This window comes from Callithrix jacchus, chromosome 2 (genome assembly GCF_049354715.1).
Source record: "Callithrix jacchus isolate 240 chromosome 2, calJac240_pri, whole genome shotgun sequence".
NCBI lineage: Eukaryota > Metazoa > Chordata > Mammalia > Primates > Cebidae > Callithrix > Callithrix jacchus.
The window spans coordinates 103,833,839-103,847,467 of NC_133503.1; the positions used below are offsets into that span (position 1 = coordinate 103,833,839).

Genomic DNA, 13,629 nt, shown 5'->3' on the forward strand with positions numbered 1-13,629 from the left:
TGGCCTCCCAAAGTGCTGGGATTATAGGCATGAGCCACTGCACCTGGCCCTTAAGTCATTTCTTAAGTCTTATTGGTCAATTTAGCATTCTATTTGACATAACTCAGTCAGTACAGAGAAGTCAAATTCTTCATTAAAAGTATGATATTTAAGAATTCAAAACATTCAGTTAATTAAAACAGCAATCTCTGACAATCATTATATAATTGCTTTCCTTCATCACTGTCCATCCTACACGTTCAAAGCAATCTGGAAAATTTGTTTTCACTCTGTTCTGCCACGTATTGGAATGTCGTCTTGAACTATCCCAAACTAAGATTTAATATGTTTGAGATTTGTTGTTATCTGAAGTCCTTTCATCACACAGGATTTGTCATTAATAGAACAGGGAGGAAACAACCTCTTTAGGTGAGTCCCTGCATTTGCTATTCAGCATTTAGTTTAAGGTGCTGGGAAATTGTCAGAATGCAGGAAATCTTCAAAGACTGGAAGACAGGGAAAAAGGAAATAAAACAAAACAAAACAAAACAATGCTGTAATAGTACTTTAGTCACCCAGGAAACCAGGTTTTGTTCATAATGAAATATCATAGCATTATATTAGCCTTTTTTCCCCCTAAATGTCATGTCTTACTAAGGTTATAAAATAGTTAATAAATTAAGAGTCACCCATTCAGATGTGATGCTTTGACAAAGCTGGGAGACAAATAGAGAACATAGAGGATAGTTACAGCAAACTGAGAAATATAACCCTTTCCAAGGTTTTAGTTCACAATAAGGCTTCAAAGTATCTAGAGTGAAATGATTCCTCGTTGGAAAGAGAACAAAACTCTAAGGGCTTCTGAATCAAGAGGGTTTATTAATTATTTCAGTAAACAAGTGAACACAATGAATGATTGAACTAGATGCCAGTTTAGGCCTAGATTTTATTTTAACATCTTATTTTCTTTTACATTTACCAATATTACTATATTGTATATTTACATACACATATATTTTAAAAATATATATGTACATCCATTTTTTAGAAAATAAAACTGATGGGCTTTTGGACTTACTTTCCAGGAACTAGGAGCTCATTATCATTATTATTATTATTTTCCAGAATGTGTTCTTCCCTTCTGAATCATGGATACTTTTAATTCAAATGGCCATTCAGGCTAGAAAGCTTCAAATCAGCTCCTCTTCAGTTTCTCTCCCTCCTTACCCAACCAGTGATTTAGGATGCTTTCTCAGTGCTAGCATTTATATGTATCATTCAAAACCTTTCTTTCTTATTCATCCTAACTGCAGCTGAGCCAATCAGGCTCTCATTATTTCTGTTTTGAACGACGGCAATAAGCTCTTAATTCTGTCTTACACATAACTCTGGTTTACCCTCACTCTGCTCCCAACCATACACATAGCCCAAAGTCATGTTGCTACAATATAGATCTAAAAAAGATAAGCCTTGTTTAATACTTTAATATCTACTTCACTCCTTTGGAAAAAGTTCAGGCTGTAGTAACTGTTACATACAAAATATATTTTTTTATATTACCATGGCTTTTGAAGGTTATTTTCTGGGACTATACTGCCAGCTCCAAATTGTCTCTCTTTTCTTCAATTTCTCAGTACCTCTTCCAGGGAAATAGCTCCTCATCATTAGTGAAGCTGGATTGAAATGACCTTTTGTGCTGACATAAAAAAAGGAATCATGGATGGAGTACCTACATGTATTTATGTGTACGTACATACATACATACAAATAAAACAGTATAGTACAATGTCTTTTCAAGGAGATTACTGAATTAGCTCATCAAGGAAAAGGATAATACTTTATTTAAATACGCCTCAGTACCCAGGACAGTTCACTGACTGTATTTAATGGGTGTGCTTAGAGAAAATGCACCATCTAGCAGAAACTACTGCAAATTTATCTTCTGTCCCGGGCCCACAGAAAAATCTCAGATCCTGAAGAGTGACAGTGGATGCCAACTTTGAGTCAGGCAGTCCCAAGTTTCTATGTTTGGCCCTATTAGTTTTGCTATCTTGATCAATCTATTAAAGTATCTATGTCTCATTTCCTCATCTGGAAAATGAGGATAATAGTATCTACATAGTATAGTTTCACATATTTGTGAGTGCTCAGTTAATAACAGCAAATATTATTATTAACTAAATTTTAAAAATGATTCATTTATAGTTGTTTAGGTATTCAATATGAACCCATTTACTGTAATATCTTCTGAAGTTTACCCTAGGAGAATTCACCAGTAACTTAAAAATAATTTTTGTCCATTCATTGTGTTAAGAGCTTCATTCTATATTCAGAAATTTGTAATGCCAACTTGATTTAGAACTTGGATCTAAATTTCTTTCCTCTTTGAATTGTTTGGAACTGAAAATAGAGATTTCTTACAGAGTGTATAAACTTTTAAAATTCTTTCTCATCTAGAAAAATTCTGTAAAACATTCCAACTTTATATTTAGGTCATATAAATTTTTTAACATTAATTTGAGCTATTTCTTAACTTTTTGTAGGCTGTGAATTTTTTTTAGTATCCCTAATTATTTTTGTTTAAACATTTCTGCTTGATGGCATGTCATTTCAAACATAGTTTCATGATTATTCTTAATTGTAATTGTGACCATGAATAATTATTTTTCAAATTTGCAAGCTATTTTGTTACATTCAATTATTATGGAGATTACTTAGTATAATAATTATGAAGTAGGGTAGTATGTCTTTTGATACAGTTGTTTGAAAAAAAGGTCATATAATGTTGCACAGAAAACAATTACAAATATTAAAAGGATATTTCACAAGAATTGTACACTTGATTCATGTTTCATACATTCAGTTTCTCAATCAGAAGGCATATTTAACTATAAATTTGAAGAACTCTTTTAAATAGAATCTGAATAGAATAAGTAAAATCCATAATTTAAAAACATTATTTGTAGATGATTTGTGCTGAATAGAAACAAAAACCATTCATTGATTTTATACAATAAAAAGTTCCTTCACAGAATATAAAATCTCAGTTAATTATTAAGTATCTTTTTCACAAAACAAAACAAGACAAAAAGATGCGCTTTCCTTTGTCTTTTGCTTCTTTCCTAACATTTTATTTTAGTTTATGTGTAAACAGCCCATGACTAGCAAAAGTATAATACTTTTGCATAAATAAAATTAAGTTTTCCCTTCAGTTTTTAAAAAAAATTACATGAAATAGAGAAGTGAAAATATTTCTAGTTAGCTAGGAAAATATTATCTTAATAAGAAGCTAAATTGCTATGCCAATTCTCTACCTGAAGCCAATTCTTCTAAAAGTAACATAAATACTTATTTAATAAAAAGTATACCTTTAGGGTGCATTGGTATTTAATTTATATTATTTGAAAGCTCTACATGGTTCTCAAGGTATACTCAACTAGTTAGTGGGTAAATCTAAATGTTTACTTAAACAGAATATGTTGAATGACTCAAGTATCATACTAGTTTAGTTTGTCAAAATTTTCTTTTAGGCTGTGATGGCATCTGAGGGTTTATCACTAGAAATCTAATTTTCCTTCAACATCTAAATCTGTATAAGTGTTAGAAAAAATTCACCTTCTACTCTGCTTTATTACAGACTAGTAATATTATTGGTGGGCTGGTTCAGGTTCTTGACTTTGCCACACAGAAGTACTTGAGATCAAGTCCAAAGTTAGAGCAGGCAATAAGTTTATTGTGAAGCAAAGTACTCTCAGTGGCAGAGTGGGCCGCTCAAAGGAAGAGACAGCCCCTACTCTCTTAAGTAGAATTCCCTTTATGGGAGCTATACATACATCTTTATAAAATATTAGTGAGGTCAAATATGCAAAGGTCGACTTGGGGTTGGCAGATGCTTTCATCATGTACATGCTCTAACAGACATCAAATGTATCATTAGCAAATAAATGTCCCCCTAGGTGTGTGCATTTTACTATTAAAATGAGGAAAAGGTTACTGTAAGCTAAACCTTGAGCCTAGCTGCACATACAGAACCCCAGAGAAATCCCTCAGTCCTCCAATGCAGGAATTTGTACTTAAGAGTTTCTTGGACCTTTGGTGCTAATTGTCTGGAGATTAGAAAATGTACAACAGGAATAAGTGGCTTTTATTGGGTAGAAGAAACTTGTAACCATTTGGCGATCAGTTGGTATCCTGTATGATAGCTTATCTCAGAAACGAGTTAGGTGCTGAAGCAGGAGGGTCCAATGGATAAGAAAGGAGCCAGCAGGGTTTTACACAAGGGGGCAGATCAGTATGGCCTTCTAACTTTACTTATCCTGCCTCAATAAAAGTAAGCGAGATGCTGAAAAGGAAGTTAATAGCTTTATGCACTGATTGAAGATAAAATTGTTGATGTGTTGCTTCAATCTTTTGCAGTATAATTGTCTAATAAAATTATATAATCTCATTTTAACCAAAGTCTCTGCATTAGTCTTATGAAATCTATAGTTATTTACATTGAATTGCATCCTTATACATTAATGTTCTATGGGTGAAATGCTTACCTAACTTAAAAAAATTATAACAGTAGGTCAGTGAATTGAAATTATTCTGTAGCATTCCCGATGGGTCATATTATTGACATATTTAAATTGATGATAACTTTAGCCTTAAATTTCACTTTTAAGAAATTATTTTTTTTTCATATTCACAACTTCTTTTAAGGAAAAACTGTTGAATATGCTAACAAACATTATATGTGTGTGTATATATATATATATATATATACACACACATATAATTGCACTTTAGGTTCTGGGGTACATGTGCACAACATGCAGGATTGTTGCATAGGTATATATACATGGCAATGTGGTTTGCTGCCTCCATTCCACATCACCTATATCTGGCATTTCTCCCCATGTTATCCCTCCCCAACCTCCCTATCCCCCACTGTCCTTCTCCTATTCCCTCACAAGAGACCCCAGTGTGTGATGCTCCCCTCCCTTTGTCCATGAGTTCTCACTGTTCAACACCTGCCTATGAGTGAGAACATGTGGTGTTTGATTTTCTGTTCTTGTGTCAGTTTGCTGAGATTGATGGTTTCCAGATTCATCCATGTCCTTACAAAGGACACGAATTCATTGTTTTTTATGGCTGCATAATATTCCATGGTGTATATGTGCCACATTTTCCTTGTCCAGTCTATCACTGACGGGCATTTAGATTGGTTCCAGCTCTTTGTTATTGTAAACAGTGCTGCAATGAACATACATGTGCATGTGTCTTTATAATAAAATGATTTATAATCCTTTGGATATATACCTGGTAATGGGATTTCAGTCAAATGGAATTTCTATTTCTAGGTCCTTGAGGAATCGCCACACTGTCTTCCACAATGGTTGAACTAATTTACACTCCCACCAACAGTGTAAAAGTGTTCCTATTTTTTCACATCCTCTCCAGCATCTGTTGTCTCCAGACTTTTTAATGATCACCATTCTAACTGGGGTGAGATGGTATCTCAATGCAATTTTAATTTGCATTTCTCTAATCAGCAGTGATGATGACCATTTTTTCATGTTTGTTGGCCTCATATATATCTTCTTTTGAAAAGTGTCTGTTCATATCCTTTGCCCACTTTTGAATGGGTTTGTTTGTTTGTTTTTTGTAAATCTGTTTTAATTCTTTGTAGATTCTGAATATTAGCCCTTTGTCAGATGGGTGGATTGTAAAATTTTTTCCCATTCTGTTGGTTGCAAGTTCACTTTAATGATTGTTTCTTTTTCTGTACAGAAGCTCTGGAGTTTAATTAGGGCACATTAGTCTAATTTGGCTTTTGTTGCCAATGCTTTTGGTGTTTTAGTCATCAAATCCTTGCCTATGCAAGGTTTTCTTCTAGGGTTTTTATGGTGTTAGGTCTTAGGTTTAACTCTTTAATCCATCTGGAGTTAATTTTAGTGTAAGGTGTCAGGAAGGGGTCCAATTTCTGCTTTCTGAGAATGGCTAGCCAGTTTTCCCAACACCATTATTTAAACAGGGAATCCTTTCTCTATTGCTTGTTTTTGTGAGGTTTGTCAAAGATCAGATGGTTGTGGACGTGTGGCATTGTCTCTGTGGCCTCTGTTCTGTTCCACTGGTCTAAATATCTGTTTTGGTACCAGCACCATGCTGTTTTGATTACTGTAGTCTTGTAGTATAGTTTGAAGTAAGGTAGCCTGATGCCTCCAGCTTTGTTCTTTTTGCTTAGGATTGTCTTGGCTATGCAGACTCTCTTTTGGTTCCATATGAAGTTTAAGGTGTTTTTTTCCAGTTCTGTGAAGAGGGTCATAGGTAGCTTGATCAGGATAGCATTGAATCTATAAATTTCTTTGGGCAATATGGCCATTTTCAAGATATTGATTCTTTCTAACCATGAACAGGTAATGTTTTTCCATCTGTTTGTGTCCTTTCTTATTTGCTTGAGCAGTGGTTTGTAGGTCTGCTTGAAGAGGTCCTTTACATCCTCTGTTAGTTGTATTGCTAGGTATTTTATTCTCTTTGTAGCAATTGTGAATGGCAGTTCATTCTTGATTTGGCTCTCTTTTAGTCTGTTATTGTATAGGAATGCTTGTGATTTCTGCATGTTGATTTTGTATCCTGAGACTTTGCTGAAGTTGCTTATCAGTTTTGGGAGATTTTGGGCTGAGATGATGGGGTCTTCTAAATATACAATCATGTTGTCTGGAAATAGACACAGTTTGACTTCCTTCTTTCCTAATTGAATACCCTTTATTTCTTTTTCTTGCCTGATTGCTCTGTTTAGAACTTCCAATACTATATTGAATGGGAGTGGTTAGAGAGGGCATCCTTGTCTAGTGCCAGATTTCAGAGGGAATGCTTCCAGTTTATGCCCATTCAGTATGATACTGTCTGTGGGTTTGTCATAAATAGCTTTTATTATTTTGAGATACATTCCATCAATCCCTAGTTTATTGACAGTTTTTAGTATAAAGCACTGTTGAATTTTGTTAAAGGCCTTCTCTGCATGTATTGAGATAATCATGTGGTTTTGTCTTTGGTTCTGTTTGTGTGGTGGATTATGTTTATAGACATGTGAATATTGAAGCAGCCTTGCATCCATGGGATGAAGCCTACTTGGTCATGATTGACAAGTTTTTTGATGTGCTGTTGCAAATGATTTGCCAGTATTTTATTGAAGATTTTTGCATCAATGTTCATCATGGATATTGGCTTGAAGTTTTCTCTCTTTTTTTTTTTTTTTTTTGAGTCTTTGCAGGGTTTTGGTATCAAGATGATGTTGGTCTCATAAAATGATTTGGGAAGGATTTCCACTTTTTGAATTGTTTGAAATAGTTTCAGAAGGAGTGATACCTGCTCCTCTTTGTATGTCTGGTAGAATTTGGATGTGAACCCATCTGGACATGTGCTTTTATGGTTGGTAGGCTATTAATTGCTGCCTCTACTTCAGCCCTTCTTATTGGTGTATTCAGGGTTTCAACTTCTTCCTGGTTTAGGCTTAGGAGGGTGCAAGTGTCCTCAAATTTATCCATTTCTTCCAGATTTACTGGTTTATGTGCATAGAGCTGTTTGTAGTAATCGCTGATGGTAGTTTGTATTTCTGTGGAATCAGTGGTGATATACCCTTTATTGTTTTTATTACATCTATTTGATTCTTCTCTCTTTTATTTTTTGTTAATCTGGCTAGTGGTCTGTCTATTTTATTTCTCTTTTCAAAAAACTGGCTCCTGGATTTATTGATTTTTTGAAGGGTTTTTTTTTTGTGTCTCTCTACCTCCTTCAGTTCTGCTCTGATCTTAGTTATTTCTTGTCTTTGCTAGCTTTTGAGTTTTTTTTTTTGTGTATCTCTACCTCCTTATATGTGAATTTGGTCCTGTCATTTTGATGCTAGCTAGTTGTTTTACCCATTAGTTGATGCAGTTTCTTCATTGTGTCAATGGTGTTTACCATTTGGTAAGTTTTTGGAGTGCTCCTTTCTATGTTTAGTGCTTATTTCAGGAGCTCTTGTATCACAGGCCTGGTGATGATGAAATCTCTCAGCAATTGCTTTTTCATAAAGGATTTTATTTCTCCTTTGTTTATGAAGCTTAGTTTGGCTGAATATGAAATTCAGGTTGAAAGTTTTTTTCTTTAAGAATGTTAAATATTGGCCCCCATTCTCTTCTGGCTTGTAGGGTTTCTGCCAAGAAAGCCGTTGTGAGTCCGATGGGCTTCCCTTTGTGGGTAACCTGACCTTTCTCTCTGGCTGCCCTTAGCATTTTTTCCTTCATTTCAACTCTGGTGAATCTGATGATTATGTGCCTTCAGGTTGCTCTTCTTGAGGAATATCTTTGTGGTGTTCTCTGTATTTCCTGAATTTGAATGTTGGCCTGTCTTACTAGGTTGGGGAAGTTCTCCTGGATAACATTCTAAAGTGTGTTTTACAGCTTGGATTCATTGCCTCCGTCACATTCATGTACACCTATCAAATATTGATTAGGTCTTTTCACATAGTCCCATATATCTTGGAGGCTTTAATCATTTCTTTTCACTATTTTTTCTCTAATCTTGCCTTCTCATTTTATTTCATTGAGTTGATATTTGACTTCTGATATCCTTTCTTCTGCTTGGTCCATTTGGCTATTGAATCTTGTGTGTGCTTCGTGAAATTCTTGTGTTTTGTTTTTCAACTCCATCAGGTCATTTATATTCTTCTCTAAGCTGTTTATTCTCATTAGCATTTTGTCAAACCTTTTTTCAAGTTCTTAGTTTCTTTGCATTGGGTTAGAACATGTTCTTTTAGATCAAAGAAGTTTGTTATTACCCACCTTCCGAAGCCTGTTTCTGTCAATTCATCAGACTTATTCTCCATCCAGCTTTGTTCCCTTGCTGGTGAGGAGTTGTGATCCCTTGGAGGAGGAGAGGTGTTCTGGTTTTGGGTGTTTTCATCCTTTTTGCACTGGTTTCTTCCCATCTTCACAGATTTATCTACCTGTGGGCTTTGTAGTTGGTGACTTTCAGATGGGGTCTCTGAGTGGATGTCCTTTTTGTTGATGTTGAAGTTACTTATTTCTGTTTCTTAGTTTCCCTTCTAATAGTCAGGCCCCTCTGCTGTAGGACTGCTGGAGGTCCATTCCAGACCCTGCTTGCCTGAAGATCACCTGTGGCAGCTGCAGAACAGTAAGGGTTGCTGCCAGTTTCTTCTTTTGTTATCTTCGTCCCAGAAGGATACACACCAGATGTCAGCCTGACCTCTCCTTTATGAGGTATCTCTTTGTATATATGGGTTCAGGGAGCTGCTTGAGGAGAGAGTCTGTCCCTTATAGGAGCTAATGTGCTGTGCTGGGAGCTCCATTGTTGCATTCAGAGCTGCTGGGCTGGTACTTTTAAGTCTGCTGCAGTAGAACTTATAAACTCCTTTTTTTCCAGGTGCTCTGTCCTGAGAAGGTGGGGCTTTATTTATAAGTTCTTGATGTGCTGCTGCCATTTTTCAGAGATACCCTGCACAGCAAGGAGGTAGCCTACCTACAGTCTGCCAGCAAAGGCATTGCTGAGCTACCCTGTGCTCTGCCCAGCTGCTGTGTGAACTTCCTTGTGGTTTTTTTTACAGAAGTATAGTTGGAACTGCCTCGATAATGGTGGTCTCTGTCAGTAATGGCAGACTGCATCAGTAATGGCAGATTGGCCCGGTAATGGCGAACTGCCTCGGTAGTGATGGACTGCCTCAGTAATGGGGGACGCTCTTTCCCTCACAGAGTTGGGTCCAGTTGCACTTGCTGTGAAACTCTCAATTCAGGGTGTTTCAGATTGCTGGTCTTTGTGGGGGTGGGACCTACCAAGCCAAATCACCTGGCTTCCTATTTCAGCCCCCTTTTCTTCAGTTGAATAGGCAGCTTTGTCTCCCAAGCATTCCAGGTGCCAGTGAAATGGTCACCCAGTTCTGTGTGCTTTTTTGTGTGGAGACCCACTGTGCTGGTTGATCAGTCACCCTCTGTGTTGTTCTTGCTGGGACCTGCACTCCAGAGTAGATCCAAGATTCAGCCATCTTGGATCCCTTCTCCTAAAATATATTTTTGAAAAAGGGGTTCTATGTTTGCAGGCTTAAAAAATTAAATGATCTTTACTTCAATATAGTTTAATTGTGTTACCCCTAAACCAAATAATATTTTCTTTCAAGGACAAGAGATTAGTTAGGGAGTCCAAGGTTCATTTTGTTAGCTAACTGAAAATAAATTGGTGGCAACATAAGAGTTGGAATCTAAAAACTCATAGTAAATTGCCCTATCTTAAAAAATGGATTTAAAATTCTGTGAAGAGGAATACCTCTCTAACAAATGAAAACCTGGCACCATTTCTGACAATCGTATCTGTAAATTTATTAGGCACATGTGTACATACACACATACACACACACACACACACACACACACACACCCCTGATGTTTAGCTAGCATGCTCCAGTGCAGTGTCTCTCTTCTGATCAGTCTTGCATTTATTCTGTTTGCTTTGTGCTTACACCTTTCTAGTCATTAAATTATTTTGACTATTATTCCTACTTATATATATATGTGTGCCTGAGAAATAGCAATCACATACCGTGAAGCACCTCTGTGGGAACTTAATTAATAATAAATGAGAATTGAGACTCAGACACCACCTTAAGAGATGCCTATTAGAATGTAATTCTATTTAAAAGAAAGTAATATAAATGCAATAAACTTGCTCATAATCATGCTGAGTTGACTAGAAATGCTTCATTTCTCCTGTTTTTACTATCCCAGTAAAATAGTGTAAACAAATAGAGGCTGAGTGGAACAAGGGCAAGATGACAGTAACAGTTGGAGATAGGAAGAGTTCGTAAAAAATAAAAATTAGCTGGAGAAGTGGTAACTAATATGGTAGAGTGAAGGAGTTGCTGTCTAATATGAGGAAACTGAAAGAGAGAACTGAGCTTGGTGCACAGACCGAAGTCAGGAAGAGGACTGGAATAGCAAATAAGATCGTCAGATGGAGGTCATCATACTGCATGAGTGAGGGTCCCAGTCTTCTCTGCATGGTTTGAAAAGTACCAGTAGCCAGAGGTACTAGAAAATGAGTCATATGGAAACTTTTCCTACTTAGCATAACCATCTGCAGTGATGCTGACTATTTGGCAAAACATATGCATATACACAAAGCCTCCAATCAATATTTTAGTGACTCATTCTTAAATATGAAAACCAATCATCATCCAATATTTAAGGGAAGCCTCCAAAACAAAAGACAGAAAACATAACAAACCAAAGAAAAGATGGAACTCTATTGGAACACAGAAAATGCGAGCAGATAGAATATTTAAAAATATATGTTTAATGCCCTAAAAGAGATAAGGAGACACATCACATCTAAGAAAGAACATTAAAATACTCAGAGAACATAAAGAATCAGAGAAGCACATTTAGAAATTTAAAACAAAATTTAAAAAATTAAAATTCAATGGAAGGTTTAGATACCTTATAATGTCTCCTTGCAGGTGGAATAAAGGAGATGGAACAGTAGAAAACTTTCCATGCTACAGTATTATATTTAAAAATTACAAAGAACACAAAAATATAAGAATGAATACCAGAAACAAAGGATATTCTTCTTCAGTTTGAAGATTCAATATAATCATTATCATCACGTAATAATAATAGCCCATCTTACCTTCAATATTTTTCTTTTTCCAGAGATCTTGAAAGAGCAACAAAGTCATAAAATAGAATCTAAGTTCATGAATCATCTCTTAAAGTAAAGCAGCCTCTTTCTCAGAAATACCTATAGATTGTTTCTCTATTGACATTCTTTTTTTATTACTCTTGCTCATATTTCACGTCGTTTTCTTTAATATATATTAATAATTATTATGAAGTCTGTGTCTGGCAGTTTCAATATTGTGTGACTATTGAAGGTTCACTTCTTATTCATTGTGGTTTTCTTTCTGCTTCTTTGCATATTTTATAATTTTTTATATTTAAAATGACTCTGGATAATAAAGTTGACAGTTTTTTTTTCTCCTCCAGAAAGAAAAGTTGTTTGTTTTGTTTTTCTGTGTGGCAGAGAGGGTGAAGATCTGATTGTTTTGATTCAATAATAAATTAAACTAATTTGATACTGGGTTGTAAATCAGGTTATGTTTAATTCCTCTCTCTTTTCAAATGTATTGACTGATTACAGGTTACTACACCCAGCAGGACCTTGGAATTTAAGCACCACAAGATTATGGAAACCTCACTCTACCTTCTAGTGCAGCCACTGGCCTCATGCACCAACCCATTACTAAAAAACACCACCTTAGAGGAGAAAAGTCATCCAAAAAATGTTCACCGTATATATGAGGCTCCTTCAGATTTTAATCCTTGACACTAGCCTGTATGAGAAATAAAGGCTTTGGTTGTGTCTCTTCCCTCTAGCAGAGTCTCTTTCCATATTACAAGCTTGATCCTTCACTAAAGCTTAGACTTGGCTTTATCCAGGAAGAAACGTGACTGCATAACTCCTCTTGGCAGGGCACGGTGGCTCATGCCTGTGATCCCAACACTTTGAGAGGCTGGGGTGGGTGGATCACTTAAGGTCAGGAGCCTGGCCAACATGGCGAAACTTCATCTCTACTAAAAAACAAAAATTAGCTTGGCTTGGTGGTGTATGCCTGTAATCCCAGTTACATGAGAGGCTGAGGAAAAAAATATCTTGAACCCAGGAGTCAGAAGTCACAGTGAGCCAAAATTACGCCACTGTACTCTAGAGCTTGGGTGATAGAGTGAGACTCTGTCTCCAAAAGTAAAATAAAATAAGATAAAATAACTCCTCTTACTTAAGAAGGACGTTTTCCTATTATTTATTCTTCAAATCATACAGAGTTCTCCATTGTCTTTTACAAAACATCATTTGGATACTTTATGCATTCTCCCTCCTAATTGTTATGGTGAGAGTAATGGGTCACTGTCATGACTAGAAATATTACCCATGTAATATTGTATTAATCCATTTTTCATAGCTATAAAAGAATGCTGAGGCTGGGTAATTTATAAGAAAAAGAGGTTTATTTGGCTCACAGTTTTGCTAGGTGTACAAGCATGACACTCACATCTGTTTACCTTCTGGCGAGGCCTCAGCAATCTGAAAATCATTGTGGAAGAAGAGTAGTCAGCACCATATGGTGAGAGAAGGAGCAGGAGAAGAAGGAGGAGGTGCCAGGATCCTTTAAATCACCAGCTCTCACATGAAATAAGAGAGAGAACTCAGTCATTACCATGGAGAAGGTGCCCACCCATTTGTGAGGATCCTCCCTCATGATCAAAACACCTCCCACTAGGTCCCATGTCAACATTGGAGATCACTTTTCAATATGGGATTTGGAGGGGACAACTAACCAAACTATATGCCCATATTATGTGATTTTAATATAATGTGGTGGTTTATTAAACAGACTACCATTAATCTAACTAACAGAATAAATTTTTGGTAAGAGCTACTAAAATAATAAAAACAGTAATGGTAGTGCCCGAAACATAACCCTCAAAATTTATAACATAGAAAAATGACAATGTCTAAAATGTTCAACATAAGAAAATATAGTATTATTAAATGATTTAAATATACAAATAGCTAAAAAAACTTAAACATTACTTCATCTGGGCAACAATATTAGTG

The 13,629-nt window shown here is 35.9% G+C and overlaps 1 long non-coding RNA gene across 1 annotated transcript in view; it reads right to left on the bottom strand.

Annotated features, from left to right (window-relative positions):
* Positions 1–11,362: 11,362 nt before the first annotated feature.
* LOC118151438 (uncharacterized) overlaps positions 11,363–13,629 on the bottom strand; it is a 63,057-nt gene continuing 60,790 nt past the window's right edge. Inside the window, exon 5 of the long non-coding RNA XR_004739750.3 lies at positions 11,363–13,191. This is a non-coding gene — a long non-coding RNA (uncharacterized LOC118151438). The remainder of the gene's footprint in view (positions 13,192–13,629) is intronic.